The 16,167-nt window shown below is 40.6% G+C and overlaps 1 protein-coding gene across 4 annotated transcripts in view; it reads right to left on the reverse strand.

The window, feature by feature from the left end:
- Positions 1-16,167, reverse strand: part of RNF144A (ring finger protein 144A) — a 67,131-nt gene that overhangs the window by 50,186 nt on the left and 778 nt on the right. The window lies entirely within an intron of this gene.

The raw sequence follows: 16,167 nt of genomic DNA on the forward strand, positions 1-16,167 counted from the left end.
TCTCCATCTTTTATTGAATGTGGGGGAATATAGTGGCAAAGGCTGAGGAAAAGGCTGATGTACTCTTGTCTTCCTTGTCTCAGTTTTTAACATAAGACCAATTGTTCTCAGGGTTACCCAGCCCTCTAAGCTGGAAGGCAGGGAGCAGAATGAAGCCCTCATAATGCAAGGTGAAATGGTCAGCAACCTGCTACACCACTTTGATGCACACAAGACTATGAGGCTGGATGGGATCTACACTCAAGTGAGGGAGCTGGTGGACATGCTTACCAAGCCACCATCAATCATTTACCAGCAGTCCTAGCTAACTGGGGAGGTCCCAGGTGACTGCAAGTTAAATGTAACACCTATCTATAAAAAGGGGCAGAATGAGGATGTGGAGAACTACACACCTATCAGCCTGGTATCAGTGCCAGGGAGGATCATGGAGCAGATCATCCCGAGTGCCTTCATGTAGCATGTACAGGACAACCAGGGGATCAGACGCAGACAGCATAAAAGGCAGATTCTGCTTGATCGACCTGATCTCCTGTAACAAGGTGACCCACTTAGTGGATAAGGGAAAGGCTGTGGATGTTGCCTACCGCGACTTTACTAAAGCCTTTAATACCCTTTCCCACAGCATTCTCATGGAGAAACTGGCTGCTCATTGCTTGGACAGGTGTACTGTTCACTGGGTAAAAAACTGGCTGAACAGACAGGCCCAGTGAGTAGTAGTGAATGGAGTTGCTCCAGCTGGTGGCTGGTCACAAGTGGTGATCCCCAGGGATCAGTCTTGGGGCCAGTCCTATTTAATATCTTTATCAATCATCCAGATGAGGGGATCAAGTGCCCCAGTCAGTTCCAGATGACACCACATTGGACAGAAGCACTGAGGGTAGGAATGCTCTGCAGAGGGATCTGGAAAGGCTGGATTGATGGGCCAAGGCCAATGGTATGAGGTTCAAAGAAGCCAAGTGCCCAGTCCTGCCCTTGGGTCACAACAACCCATTCAGTGCTACAGGCTTGGGGAAGAGTGGATGAAAAGCTCCTGGTGGAAAAGGACCTAGGGGTGCTGGTCAACAGCCAGATGAACACAAGCCAGCAGTGTGCACAGGCAGCCAGGAAGGCCAAGGGCATCCTGGCTTGTATCAGCAACAGTGTGGCCAGTAGGACCAGAGTAGTGATCACTTCCCCATACTTGGCACTGGTAAAGCCATACCTTGAATTCTGTGTCCAGTTTTGGGCCTCTCACTTCAAAAAAGACATTAAGGTGCTGGAACGAGTCCAGAGAAGGGCAGTGGAGCTGGTGAAGGGTCTGGAGCACAGGTCTGATGAGGAGCAGCTGAGGGAGCTGGGATTGTTTAGCCTGGAGAAAAGGAGGCTATGAGGGGGGAACCTCATCGCTCTCTACAATTACCTGAAATGAGCTTGTAGCCAGGTAACAAACAATAAGCCAAGAGGAAATGGCTCAAATTGCACCAGAGGAAGTACAGATTAGATATTAGGAAAATCTTCACTGAAAAGGCTGTCAAGCATTGCAATAGACTCCCCATAAAAATGGTGGAATCACCACCCCTGGAAGTATTTGAAAGATGTGTAGATGTGGTACTTGGGGACATGGTTTAATAGTGGACTTGGCAGTACTGGGTTAACAGTTGGACTAGATCACCTTAAAGGTCTTCAACTAAACAATTTTATCATTCTATAAATTCAGAACACAGCAATTGGCAGTAGTCTTACTTTCACTGCAAGCTATTTCCCATTTTCAGATTTATCAAATAGTGTTGTTTCTCAGAGATAAATCATCAGCTCAGTTCCTTTCCAACAAATATTCAGAAAACTTATATCCCCAAAGTGAGTATGTAAATTTTTAACATAAAACCTGTCCTTTGCTACCAAATCTAAAAAAAAATGCAGCTTGGAACTAGTTTATAACCAAATACACAAGATTCCAGTCTTACTTATTCATCCTAAATTTTAGACAACATGCTATTTAAAAATATTTGTAATTATAGAAGTTCCAAATGGTAAAGAATGCTTCAAGAAATATGCATTTAATTCCTGAAACATTCTCATCCTCCACTCTGATTTCCATTTAGAGGGAGATGTGATATGGGAAAAATATGTACCATACTTTTAGGAAAAACAAACAAACTGTAGTTACTGTTACTCAGGCAACCAATACTTGAAAAATGCTTATATATATATATATATATATATATATATATATATATATATATATATATATGCACTGTAAGATTCTAGGCTACTGATCAGTTATTCAGCCAGCAGCTGTGTCACCAAAAAGAGGTTCCCCACTCACTTCAACCTTCCCCTGCTACTTCTTTACAACAAATCTTGCTTGAAAATTAGGAAATCTGACAAAATATGTTACTGCCCTCTTCCTAAATTCTCTTGACATTTCAAGAGGAAAAACCAACTAGATTTTCATTATGGTGTAACAGTTTGTAAAACAAGAAAACTGCTTCCTTAGGGTCAGAAGGGCTATTGGATTGTTAACCTGAACCTCACAAATTATTACATATTCCCAAGTACCCTGATAAGTACAATTAACTTGTACATGGATAACAAATACTGCCTGGGCACATGACCTGCCTTGGGCTGGAAACCTCAGGATATTCACTACTTTCTCTAATGGTGGGAAGTGCAATTTACTGGTTTAAAGAGCTACAGCCATTCACTTTTTCATTTAGGTGTAACTAGAAACACTGGTTGAAGACCTATCACTCTGTAAATGAGAGAAGGAAGAAAATAAATTAAAAAAGGAGAGTAACAGGAAGTCAGTACAACATACTTTCTTGTCAAGGCAGTCTCTTCTCATACTGTCAGGGTATGGTTAGTGCTTAAGCTGCTTAAGAACTCCATTCCGAAAATCTCTACCACAGACATTTTTCAGCTCTTCTGCCAGCCCTTCTTCTTTCTTAGCACAAAACTTGTCCCATCCAGTACTCTCAGTCACTGCATCAGCTTCATCCAACTTACGCATCTCCTGACCTCTTTCTTCCTCTTAAAACCTTGCCCTTGCCAGCACTTCACTCAGTAGTTCACTAATTGCTCTACCAGCACTGCCTTCCTGGGGCCCTCTCTCCCACTTCTATCTTTTAAAGGCTGGAGGAATCTTGAGGAAACAAACAGATTTTACCAGCAGCATTTGTCTCTCCTGTTTGCTCCTGGGCAACCTCTTCCAGCCACAAAAACTTAGTTATCCTCTCTACAGAGGGATCTCACAGAATTACCTCCTATTTGAAGCCTCTCTTCTTATCAAAACTGGAAATTTCAACCCTTCTCTCTGACATTTCCTTGGAGTTATCCAGCTCCTAGGTTAAGCTCTACACAGAAACAGACAAACCTCTTATCTCCCCCTCCCATACAAGACTTTCCCAAGAGGCTCTTCCTTGATTAGCCAGCATCCTGCCAGTCCCCCAGCCTGCAGGATGATTATTATATTCAATAAGAAACTGTATGTCTAAATCCTGTAGAAAGGACAAGCATAATATACAGAAAATGCAGTCTTCCTACTGATCTCTCAAACAACTAAAATACTTATCCTGGCCCTCAAGGTGTTCCACCTTTTCTTGGGCTTCAACCAAGTGAATCCAATTTTGAGAAGTTTTTCTGATGAGTCATCTCACCCACGTGTCGCTGGGCTATTTTAACCCTTTTATTGATTTATTATTCAATTAATGTAAAAAAACCCTCAAACTCCTTTCCCATAATTTTAATAACCTTCTCAGCCTGTTTTCTCTTGATCATTTTTTACCAGTGTTTTGTCCTCCATCCCCAGCAGGGAAATATCTCACAAAGATGGACCTGACAGATCAATCCATTTGACAGTTATCAAACATTTGTCTTTGGATGATACGAAGTCTGTCCTAAAATTATCTGGACAGAGATCCAAATAACTACAAATAAAAACACAGGGGGAAAAAACAAAAGCTGCTCACACCTCACCCTTTCCACATTCACTTCCAGGAATTTTTTCACCACTGATAATTATTGTGGCTCTTTCTATACCTTCTGCAGATTTTTAAAAGACCTTTTAATGATCCTAGTGAAAACTAGGATCAGATACAGAATTTAAGTATTACTGCCATTCATGCATTGCAAGGAGAAATATGTTTATTTTATAAATCCCATTAACCAAGTATTAAATTAGACCTCTCTTCTCTCCCTATAACAGTGCACTGGTCCCTTAAAAGTTCTGCATCCAGCCTGATCCCTAAACCTTTTGCTGAGCTGCTGTTTTTCAGGATGCAGTCCTCCATGCCCCATGTCCAGAAAACTTTTCACCAAGAAATCTGACTGAATTCGGCCCCATCCTGCACACATACCTTTGGTTTTACTCATCAAAAACAAATAAATGATTTGTGATTACTTACTGATTATTAAAATCTAGTAATGACAGACTGGTAAACAACATAATCAGATGCCTTTATTTTTTAAAGCTTCTGTCTTAGAAATTAAACTGTTAAATGGTGTCTTGTCCAGGTCCAGTCCTGAAGCATCTTGATTTTCAGTTTATTTTTCACAGACATCTACTTGCTTATATTTTACAGGCAGCTGCTGCTCCATTCACCTGGAATGCTTTTGCTGATGTGCTGTAATGGTTTTCCTAACAAGAAAGCTCTATTGTACAGAGCCACAAGCTGACAGGCAGAATTAGGAAACCTGTGTCAGTCTCAGCACAGGACCAGCAGCAGATGTGAAAAGAAAGGCTGTGGGATCTGCTCTATATTTCTGTGACAGCCCATGGTTCATCTGTTTTTTGTGTCAGCCAAGAGTAGCTAGGAGGCACAAATGGCCATGAACTCATCTCTCTCCACTCCATCCTGTCAGAGCTGATGATACAGCTCACAGTCTGGCAGCCACAGGGTCCCAAGGACAAATGTTAAAGGACACACAGGAAAGAAGATGAGGTTTGGCAGGTTATATGCGCACAAAGGAATTTCAGCTTTGGATTCTCACCTTTACTTATGGTGGTGACAATGTGTGATTATGCAAAATGGGATGTCCTCACCAGCCTCCTTATCCTTGTCAGGAGACAGCATTTCATACAGTCCTACACTGTCACCCTTACCCACAGAGGGAAGAGACGCAGGGTGAAAGATGAGATCCCTCAGATCCCTCAGCAGCAACGTTCCCACAGCAGCCAGGGACGCGACACTCGTCAAAGGGAAATTCTGCTGTGCAAAGTATTTACATGCCACAAGCAAATTGAAACCCTGTGGTCCCTGTGCCACGGAGGTCGCACAGAGTTACATCCTGGAATATTTAAGCAAAACTTAAGCATACAGCTCAGTGAAGGAAGCACATATGAGCTCTGGGTAAAGCTCCTTGCTGTGCAGAGCCAGTCTAAGCATGCTGGCCCTCAAGCCAGGAGATGGAATTCCCATGGACTCCCTGACGGAGGAGGAAGCTATCCACCTGCCACAGTCCTTCCCCTCCTTCCCTCTAGTTTACATATCCCACACCATTTTCTCATAGCAAGTGCTATTCAGGTTACCACAGCTGAACAGCTATTCAACTGGCTGGTTCACAACAATAAGATGCTTTTTATCAGATCAGATGTGGGAAGCTCTTTAAAGGCTTTTTACAGAAAGCAGCTACATGATTTCACAAAGACAGAAAAGCTCAAAGCATAGTGATAAAAGGTATTTTAATAGATCCATTCACACTAATACAGGAGATACTGTGTGCTGAAAACAGGGAAATAATACATTTCTAATATGATAGGCCAGAAGATTTAATTACTAGCTTTGCTTTGAACCTGACAGCTATTACTGCTCTACTAACTCTTGGATGTACTTCCAAAGAAGCCTTGTCATTTCAGACTTTTAAGAAGAAGTGGTTGGATTTAACTGCCAGGTTTACTAAAATGTGTAATAGAAAAGCACAAGAATTAAGCCTTCATGAGAAGACAACTCCCCCCCACATACACACCTGCTCATTAAAAAGTTGGAATGGAAAATGCCTTCCCTATATTTTTCTTCTCCAGTAAAGAACAAAAAAATCAAAACCTACTGTTAACATAATGAAATCAGCACTTCATATTTATCTCACTGGACAAGCTTTCCTAAGCCTTCCAGATGAACTCTAAATGCAGTAAAGTTGACAAAATATTCTATGGATTTCTATAAAAAGGGAGGGGTAGGCATATCATACCACTTGGAACAATATTAAAACTGTGTAGGAAAAAAATGCTTTTTCCACATGGCTAGTCTAGTTTCTTAAGAAAAAATATTAAAATATTTTTACTATGATTGAGATGGAAGGGTGAAGGGGTATAAAAACAAGTCTAAATTTTGCAACTTTTCTATCCATCCCTCAGAAGTGTACAAGAACATAAATCCATTTTTTAATTCCCCCATTTACAAATATTTTTTAAAGTTATTTTTACTTTAAGCACTAGAGAGAAATTAAGCTAAACAATAGTCTAAGGTTCAGTCTGACCTAGAATTTGACACAGATTTAACCTGACCTCATTTTGACAGTCAATCAGAAAGGGACCAAAGAATTTGCTGATCATCTCAGATACACTGAAACACACAAAGTATTTGGTTGAAAGAAAAAAAGGAAAAAAGAACATTTTCATTTTAAATACCCTACATTCACATTCCTACAGTCCTGAAACATCTACATTCCCTCTTGAAACCTGAGCCCAGAGGAGACAGATTGGGTAAAGAGAAACATATGGGGCAACTCCTTTCAGGCTATGAAGTGGCTGCATAACACAGGACAGAGGCACAGAGGTGAACAGAGGTACAACTGCACTTTGCATAGTCTAAGCCAGATGGACTATTTGGCAATGGTTTGATCACTGTGACTGGCAGTTGAGTTGCACAGCCAAAACAAAGGCAAAACAGGAAGCAAGAAGAAATTGATACAATGGCATTATCCCAAAGCATATGCTCCCTGTATACCTAGAACTTTGGGGGATACCCTCCCTATGTCTGTTGGATCAGAGTTGTACAGTGACTGTCAATACATATATCTTGTGTTGTATCAGCACATTTACCAAAGGCACTCTGTCAGTTAAGAGAGGACTATGGTTCTTGGATGGAAAAGGGAGTTAGACCCACAATTTATCTTCGGTTTTCTGCCTCAAGTTTCCTATGTAGCCTCAAAATCAACTCAACCAACCAACAACCCCCCCACACACATAGAAGAACACAGGGACAGCGTGTGAAAGAAGATCGGAAAGATGCAAATAGGAATTGTCATGAAGGAAAATACAGCTCTGTATACAGGGCACACAGCCCCTTCTCTGTGTACTCCTTGACAGCATAGCATGCAATGCTACAATTCATATCACCACAGTTGCCAAAGGCCCATTCAGCCTGGCTGCCTCCATGGCTAACACCAGACAACCCTCTGAGAGGGTTCTGGAATAACTCATATCTTCTCTGTCATACAGCACTGCTCATTCATTTACAGGCACACCAAGCCTTCACATATTAAGAGTTCAAACAGTTTTAAGATGTACCATCACCTGTTCATTTTGGGACAGACTACCCCAAAGCCACACTCTTTGCACGTGCATCCTTTGCATACGTGGTACTTCCCCAGAACAGATGACATCTGCCAAAGTATACTGCATCAAGAGGAAAGCCACTGTATTTACATTTTTCTTTTCTGAGTAGCTCATATATTTTCTTTCTTTTGACAGTTTCATTATATTCCTTAACATCCATAGGAAATGTCAAAATCTAAAACTGGCAAGTATTTTTGGAAATAATTCAGGCAGAGTAGCCCCATTTCAAAATATCCTCATTTCCTTGTTTCCATGTAATGAATGGTTGCTGAGTAGGAAGAAAAAAAAATTAAACTGGAGGAGGCTTTTTGTATTATTGTCATGAAATGCAACTTGTTTTAGAGGAATACGAAAAGAGTATATTCAGAAAAAAAATTCTCCACTAAATGAGGGAATCTTTTCTGATCCCTGTAGACTTTCCATCACTGTAGATATTTAATAGTTTTAAATGCCAGAAGCCACCTCAATTAAAGAGAAAGTGAACTTGGCACTTAGACTCCCTAAGCACATAATGATGCAATCACAGAAGACCCTCTCAAGCATTTAATAAATGCATCAAAACATGATGTGCTTTACCTGATGCATATATTGAAAAATAAGATGTCCATATAAAATAGAAACATAAGTCTTTTAAATTATTTATTATCTGGTTACAGAGTTTACCATTTTCAGGTAATATGATTCTGCATATTTTCACTGAATGAAAATAATCAAAGCTCTGATGAATGTCTGGGTGAGATATAGTTGAGTAACCTCTGATTTTCTCCCACACAAGCACTGTAACAGCTGGACAACTGACTTTAGGTAACATGAAATACCAAAACCGAGATCTACAGCTCCTATGAAGAGCATTTCCCACACACTTCTAGGAAGACCTATTTGTTGATGGTCAGATACAAATCTCCTGCAGTCTTTCAGCAATTACAAGAGCTCAGATACATACAATCTTTCATTTAAGCCTACTTGTTTTAAGTTTCTTTCTAGAGATTTTTTTTTTTGAGGAGAGCAATTTCCTCTCTTTATGTAAAACTCCAGATACTGTGAATTCTTCATACCCAATAGGGCTGGATAAGTCCCATGTTAAGGGAATCATATGAAAGCTCTCTTGGTATTGAGAAAAGTGGATTTTCACATTAATTGAGGTGACTTTGATAGGACATCCTGACCTGCACATATTTTTTTTACCCTGGTACTCTCCAGGTTATAATTTTAGTAACACTGCCTAGGATAGCACAAAAACTGTTTTGTTTTGCAGAAGGTTTTGTGGTGTTTTTTTTCCCCTCCAAAAATAGCACCATCTTTTACCCTTCTTCCACAGTTCAATATCAGAATTGGTTGGTACCACAGTAAAAATATACTGCTATTTCAATGAAAAGAATGGTTCAGTCTCATGGGGTGAGAAATGAATGTGCATGACAAAAGATATTAAGGTGAGTGGGGAAAAGCAGAGATCCTGACTGACCCTGCTGCCCCTCTAGTGATCCCTCCTGAAGCTGCCACTGGCAGTAGCATTGCCCGCCAGCAAAGTGGTACATCACTATTATTAGCACAGTGAGGGGGCACAATAGTTTGACTGTTCTTTATATTGGCAGCTGTGTTGAATCATCCCATCCAAAACCAATTCCTATTAATGAAAGTTACAAGGACAGGCCTATGTTGGTCTGGAGACCACTACAGTAGAATCATGGACTACAGGAAATAAAACCAAACCAAAGAAACCCCCCAAAAAACCCATGCAGACCTTTCAGACAAGAGAGCAAAACAGTGAACTTTGCAAGAAAGAGCAGCCCCTGAAAATACATTTACCTGTAACTGTAAAAAAAGCTTCATAACAGTAATCTAAATCGAAAAGCAAGGGAACACAGCCATAAATATTGGATTTCATTCAGACCTGTGAGCTTCAGCTTTTTGAGGAGCTAATGGAAATGTTAACTGACTGATGCAAATATTTAGCACGAACTGACAGTTTGCTAAAAAGACTATCACACTCTTTGGATTTATGAGTCGTCTATGAATTTCTCGCACTTCAATTTTAGACTAAATATGTAACACGAACTGAAGCCAGAATTACCCTGTTACTCCCTCTGAAGTGAGATTATTTTTTTTTAAAGACAATGACAACCTGGAACAAAAGAACAGAAGACAGAGAAGTGGGTTATTACCCTCCTAATGAAGGGGATAGACAGTAAAACAACCAAGAACTATTATGTTTCATGCTCAACAACAGTCAAGGGTAAAACATTTGAGAATGTTTTTCAGACATAAATCCATGCAAAGTAAGCGGCCAGTGCTGCTGCCCTAGTGGGACACCACATCATGGAAGAAAGGAGATAACAGGAGGTTACATATTCTGAACACAGCCATAGCTGATGCCCACTGACAGCAGCAGTGTCTGCTCCAACAAGCAGTGGATGTGAGAAACTACAGTAGAGAGAAGGATAAACTCACACTGTAGAGAATAGCTCCCTCAGAGCCAAAAGGATCCAAAGTACAGGGCACAATCAATGCAGGGAGCCAACAACAGCATGGAGAGGTGCCAGGGTCAGCAGCACTGCTTAGTGCAAGCTCCACATGGCACAAATATTCCTAGAGTAACCTTTCCCAAGGCCAGGGGCTGCCACATCACAAGATAAAGACAAACAAACAAGCTTGTAGCCTTGAGATAAACTTACACCCTGCAGGTGAGTAAGAATAGATGAACATCCACAAACCTAAAAGGTTTTTAACTGCTTATAATCAGAGGTGTAGATAAGATAATAGATACTGCAACCTTAGGAAGTGGTTGGTTTCAATTCATGTAGCAACTACAAGGTTCACCACCACAATGTGCTTAACAGCCTGTACACAGTTCATTTCTCAGTCATTAACAGGAAGAGCTGACTGGTCTGTTTTACCTGCTACTTCTGAGGCACAAAGCTAATGACCTCAGCTTGGTCTTAGGTGCAAGCAAGAGCCCAGCAGGTTCCAAATCTGGTCCTAAGGATCAGCTGAGACCAAACTTGCGATGGGCACCAATGGCTCACCTGAGCTAGCAAGAGCATCCTGCTGTTGTGACCGTGGTTATCCTACCTCTCCCAGCTTTCCAGCTACAGCTAGTGAGGCCTAGTGAATGTTGTCACTACATCTTTGCTAGACAGCAAGACACACATACACAACTAGGAAAGAGTAATAGACACAAGCATAACCTAGTAATTTAAAGTAGAGAGAAATGTCACCTACAAACCTTTCAAAAATCTAAGATGTCAACAAATATCAGAAAGACAATGAAAAAATTGAAAAGCTTTACTAAAAGGTATGGTTTGGGGTTTTTTTAAATTTAAATATGGTCTGCCTTTACACAAATCTAAGACACCTTCCACATCCTCATCATGTACCTTTGGTCAGCACTTTTTCCACAAAAGTAAGGACAGTACACATCAAAGGTAAAAGTAATGCATAATAAATCTAAAGAAAGTAGGCGTAGGTGTTTTCTCCTCTAAGTTCCAACTGCATGACAAGAAATACATTATTCATGAAGGAAGATGATGGTCCAACATTAATCAGGTCACCATGACAAGACAAAAGACCATAAGATGTATTCAACAGATACTAGAGTGCAAAAGTTATCAGCTAACTGAAAGGGTCACACAGGGTCCGTTTACACAAAACAAATACCGAGGAGAAATACAGAAATAAGACTAAACTGTTTCAGTTTGTGTCCTATCAAGTTATGTTCCACCGGGGGAACAATCTTCATACAATACAACATAAGAATCCTAAAAGTTTCTGGGTGCCTAAAAAATTGCTACTACAAGGCAAAATTAATAAAAGATAAGAGTTAAAATAATCATTTCAAAATAAGAATTCGCATAAGTAGAACATGTATGAAGAACAGTAATAAAATGTTTTAAAAAAAACAAAGAACCTTTCCTTTCTTATCATGAACTTTTTGCCACATTATAAAGCTACTTGGGGCTAAAGACTAAACACTTGCAATTCTTCCATATTCAGAACTGTTGCAAAAATAACCAAAAAGGAAGTAACAGTCTAATTTGAGACAATGTAAAAAATAGGAGCACAATGTAAGATGATTTGTAAGCAACTGAGCCAGTAAAATCCAGTTTCCTAGGAATGTGTGTCAAATTTGTAGAAAGAGCTCAGACTTCAATCTCTCCTTCAGCAGGCATCTTTCCATCTGCTGAGGCTACCTACTGCCAGAAAACTAGGTTTATTGGAGATAAGCTTCTACTCTCTCAAAAATGCAACTGGAATAGTTCAAAAGATTCAGAAGACAAGAACAAGAGGGAAAGTCAGACATTCACGGGAAGAGTTGCATGCAATCTCTATTTTCTCAGAAAACCAGGCTAAAAATATACATACACTGACTGCACATAGCTTAGTCTTGAATTTGCAGACTGTGCTGGAGACATAAGCCTGACTGCACAAGTCACAGAGCATCGCTCTCATTCTGTCTGGATGGATGTATTTCTTAATACGGGTATAGAGAGATGAAGGGGAAAACTGTTCCCTTAAGCAGCAATAGAAGGAAAACCAGAGTTAAATGACATTCATGTTCCTCCTAAGAGGACAAACGTTGTCCAAAGCATCAGGCCCAGAAAAATACAGTTGCTTTAAGCAATATAGCAAGACCCTTTCTGTCACCCCAGGGAGGCAGCATTTGGGCAAGGAATAGGCTCTGCTCACCCACACCACCACAGCTACCCTTTATGGTCACTGCAGGGAGATAGCCCTGACTGAAAACTGTGTGAAATCCTCCTGGGAGGGCCTGTAACACTCCGTAGGAACTGGCAACATCCGGGCACTTCCCAGAAGTCCTTCAAGCAAGAGCATCTGGCTGTACTACAGGCCCAGGGACACAGCAGATCCACCATCCCGAGTTACTCCAGGGATCATGCTGCATGTGTAGCTTCAGCAGCCAACTACCAGCATACCTATGGTAAGAACAGAAAGACTGATCCATCAGAAAGATCCTCTTAAATACCACAAAACTGAAATAGTCTCAGGTTCCTCACAGAATGGTTTGAGTTAGAAGGGGACATTTAAAGATCATCTAGTCCAACCCCCCACCATTGGAAGTATTCAGGGTGAGTGGGACAGAATGCAATCACTTTTTACAATTCTGCCAGATCTGTCCCCTATTAGATGCTGTTTAGAGAAGTTTAAGAGTAAGAAATATTTGTTTTTATATATATATATAAAACATTACATAACAAAATAACACATATAGCATGTTTTATGTATACATATACATAGCTATATATACAAAAGGAAATAAATATCTGTGAGATTATGAAATCTGCATAGAGTCTTACCAGCAATCAAACACGAAGTAAATCAACTGTTAAACAGCAATAGCAGAAATAATAAGAATAGGAAGAAGCTGATCACGTACCAGATTATGGTGGGCTAATACTGAATTTTGGCCTTAATGTACTTTCCTAATTTCATCTTCATATTCCTCACTAGCTAAGAGACCTCCACTAGCTAAGAGTCCTCCACAAGGGCTGAATGTGTACAGCAGTTGCCAGGTATTATACAATTCTTATGATGTATATGACCTATTTATTAGAGACTGGAGTTGAGATGAAGGCAGTTCAGCTGAAACTGTCTCCAAGAACCACAGCAATAGCTTTCATAGCTTGTAGTTTGTAGTGGAGTTTTATAACAGGAAATAACCCAATACTACAGCAAAAACAGAACAGTCAGTAAAATTTCCAAGTAAAACTCAAGAATAAACATAAAGACTCCAAAACTATTGAATCTGGCTGCTCACAAGCAAAGCAGCGCTCAGTGCGAACAAAGCTAAACGTTTTTATGTAGTGAAAAAAATTGTGCCTGAACCTGGTGAGTTAGAATCTTATTTTTCAGACAACCTGAAAGACCCATCTTCATTCCCAAGTATTTCAGACAATCCTTTGGATATCATACAGAAGGAAAAGGTTATATTAAGTAAGTTTTAGTGCATTTCTTCAATCATAAGTCACTTCCATTCAATATAAACAGGAAGTAGTTGTATTAAACTGTCATAGTGATACTTGTAGGATAACAGCAAGGTACTTTAATGCAAAAAGCTACCACTCACTTGTTATTCTTTGAATGAAAAGTTGAAATGATCCTAGAAGAAGGCAGCAACATTGTCATGCCAAGCCTAGAACCATCTGGTGGGAATTTTTTTCATCACAGTAAATGAAGTTATCAGACATATTGGTTCACTTACTCTGTTCCTCATTTTCTTCAGACTTTTTGAGAAAGGACACTTACGGTGTCACCACTATAAATGCCCCATCAAACAATCGAGCTATTTAAAAACCCACTTTGTATTAGCACTGTCAGCTCCAGAATTTGCTGACTGCATATGCAGAAAAACTGTAAGCGTTTCTGACACCATTTGATTAGGAAGTATAAAAAACATTCCTATCACTTTGCAGCAGACAGCCAGAGGAGCAAGTATATTTTCAACAGCTCCTCCCAGCCATCAGAACTGGAAAACAGACGTTATCATTATGATCTTTTTGTCTGATCTCCTTCAAAAGGTCAGGGAAAGATTAATTTTATGAGCTCATTTCTGCAAAGCAAAACAGAAAAGGATCCTGCCTTATAATAAGAACAGCTGACTGCAGCCTAAGACTTGGCAGAATCACTAAACCATTGAAACAGAGTGGTGGATTCGTTTGTAATTGTTTTCAGTTTCCTTTTTGTAACTCAGGATATAAAAAGGTTTCTAATCGAACCATAGACCGCTAACTCAAGGTGTAACTATTGATACCACTCCACAGGAAGCACGGCAATCAACGTAACAGGTTCCAACTCCCCTGCTGCATCAGGTCTCCAGGAGAGAAAGGGTCTACATTTGCAGACCAAGCTGTGGGATGATCAGAGCTATTATTTTTCCCTGAATCAGCACTGGGAGGGCAAACAAGAGTTTTCTGCCAGCCTATGAGAGCACACTTGTAAATACAGCAGATACACTGAAGCCATTCATACCCACTCTATGACACTGCAGCCAAAACTCATTTTTAAGACAGCAGCCTTGTCCTCTGGCTTCACTAAAAGAAAAGCTGTAAGAAGTTATTAAAAAACCTCACATGAAACGTGACAGACTTGGAATGTAAAACGGGGGTAAAAAAACAAGAGCAACACATTAGAAGCAAGAGGAGTTAAGCAAATATAGTCTTTTTCTCCTCAACAAATTACTGCCTTAAAATACTAAAATAAGCAAAATTCAGACAGTAAGTGAAGATAACATAATACTGTGATTCAAGGGCAAAAATCTTCAATAACTGCAGATAATAAACACATGATTTTATCTAGCAGGTCCTACAATATGAATTAAGGAGATTTAGAAGTTAACTCTGCTTTACATAAAGGATGGCTCATTCAAAGTAGTTTTATCAAACAAACACCCATCATTGTACTAGTATTTCAATCACAGTTTCCCCCCCTCATAATACACAGATTGCTCAAGAGGATAATGAGACATGATAGCCAGGGAAAGGGGGAGGGGAGTAAAGAAATAAAACTTCTTCCCGAGGGCGGGGGTGGGGGAAATCCTGTCTTTTTCAAGCAACTCCTAAACAAAAGGAATTATTTCTCTCTCCCATCACCATTCTTCTCACTTGATCTTGTTTCTTTTGGGCATTTAACAAACTTCAAGTCAGGTCACTTTGACTGATGCCCCACTACCAGGAAAAAGCAATTTAAGTTCTCCCACACTGTGAAGTCCCTTCCAAGTATAAACAAAGCATTTTCTTTAAATGCACAAGTCTGCCCCTCAGGACACCCCTCCCCCCCACCCCAAACCACCCCTTCACTACATCTGATGCTTGTAAGAGAAGCACACACTAGGTCAGGCCACCAGAAGTTTAAACTACTGATGTAATCTCTCCGGTAGCACTCTGCCCAAGAACATGCAGCTTCAGCTGTAGCCACTCCTGGGTCAGCACTGATAAGCTAATGTGAAATGAAGCAAGCCATTTCACAATGTAAACAGTTGTTTGGCTACACGGGGAACAATATAAACAAACGGATCTATTTATAAATCATCATTTATGTCTGTTGCAGAACAGGGAATATTATGTTCCAGTGCAGAAGCGACAGTATTTCCAAGAATACAGCAAAAATACAAACAGCTTGTATCTTCTTCCATCAGCCTGCCCCGTTGACACTCCCTGTTCCAGTTCTATAGAAGCCATAAACACATGATGCAGGGCCTGATCTTTTCAGGAACAATATACCCTTGATTCAAAAGGACATTGGCAATCCAGGGCGTGGGAGGCAACCTCATTATCGTACCTATGGTTACTTCCAACACCTCAAAAAAGTCAACGGTAACATCACAGCTCAGCGAGAGAAGGAAAAAGCGAGACTTACTCCTACTTTTTCCACCCCTGAAACCCAAACGAACCGATTTCTCCCCACGCCGCACACCTCGCTTGTATCCGAGAACACCGGCAGGGCATGGCACTTCACACACCCCTATACTTAATTTCCTGCTCCCCGCAAGAGCGGCCACCGCGGTCCAGGGCGCGGAGCTCTTCCGAGACGCTTCACCTCCTTTACGGAAACCACCGGGAAGAGCACACGGGGCTCCGCGGAGCCGCTGTCACTGCGAACCCTCCGCAGCGCTCCGCCAG

The sequence above is a fragment of the Neopelma chrysocephalum genome, unplaced genomic scaffold (genome assembly GCF_003984885.1).
Source record: "Neopelma chrysocephalum unplaced genomic scaffold, ASM398488v2 Primary Assembly neopelma1_80b, whole genome shotgun sequence".
Classification (NCBI taxonomy): domain Eukaryota; kingdom Metazoa; phylum Chordata; class Aves; order Passeriformes; family Pipridae; genus Neopelma; species Neopelma chrysocephalum.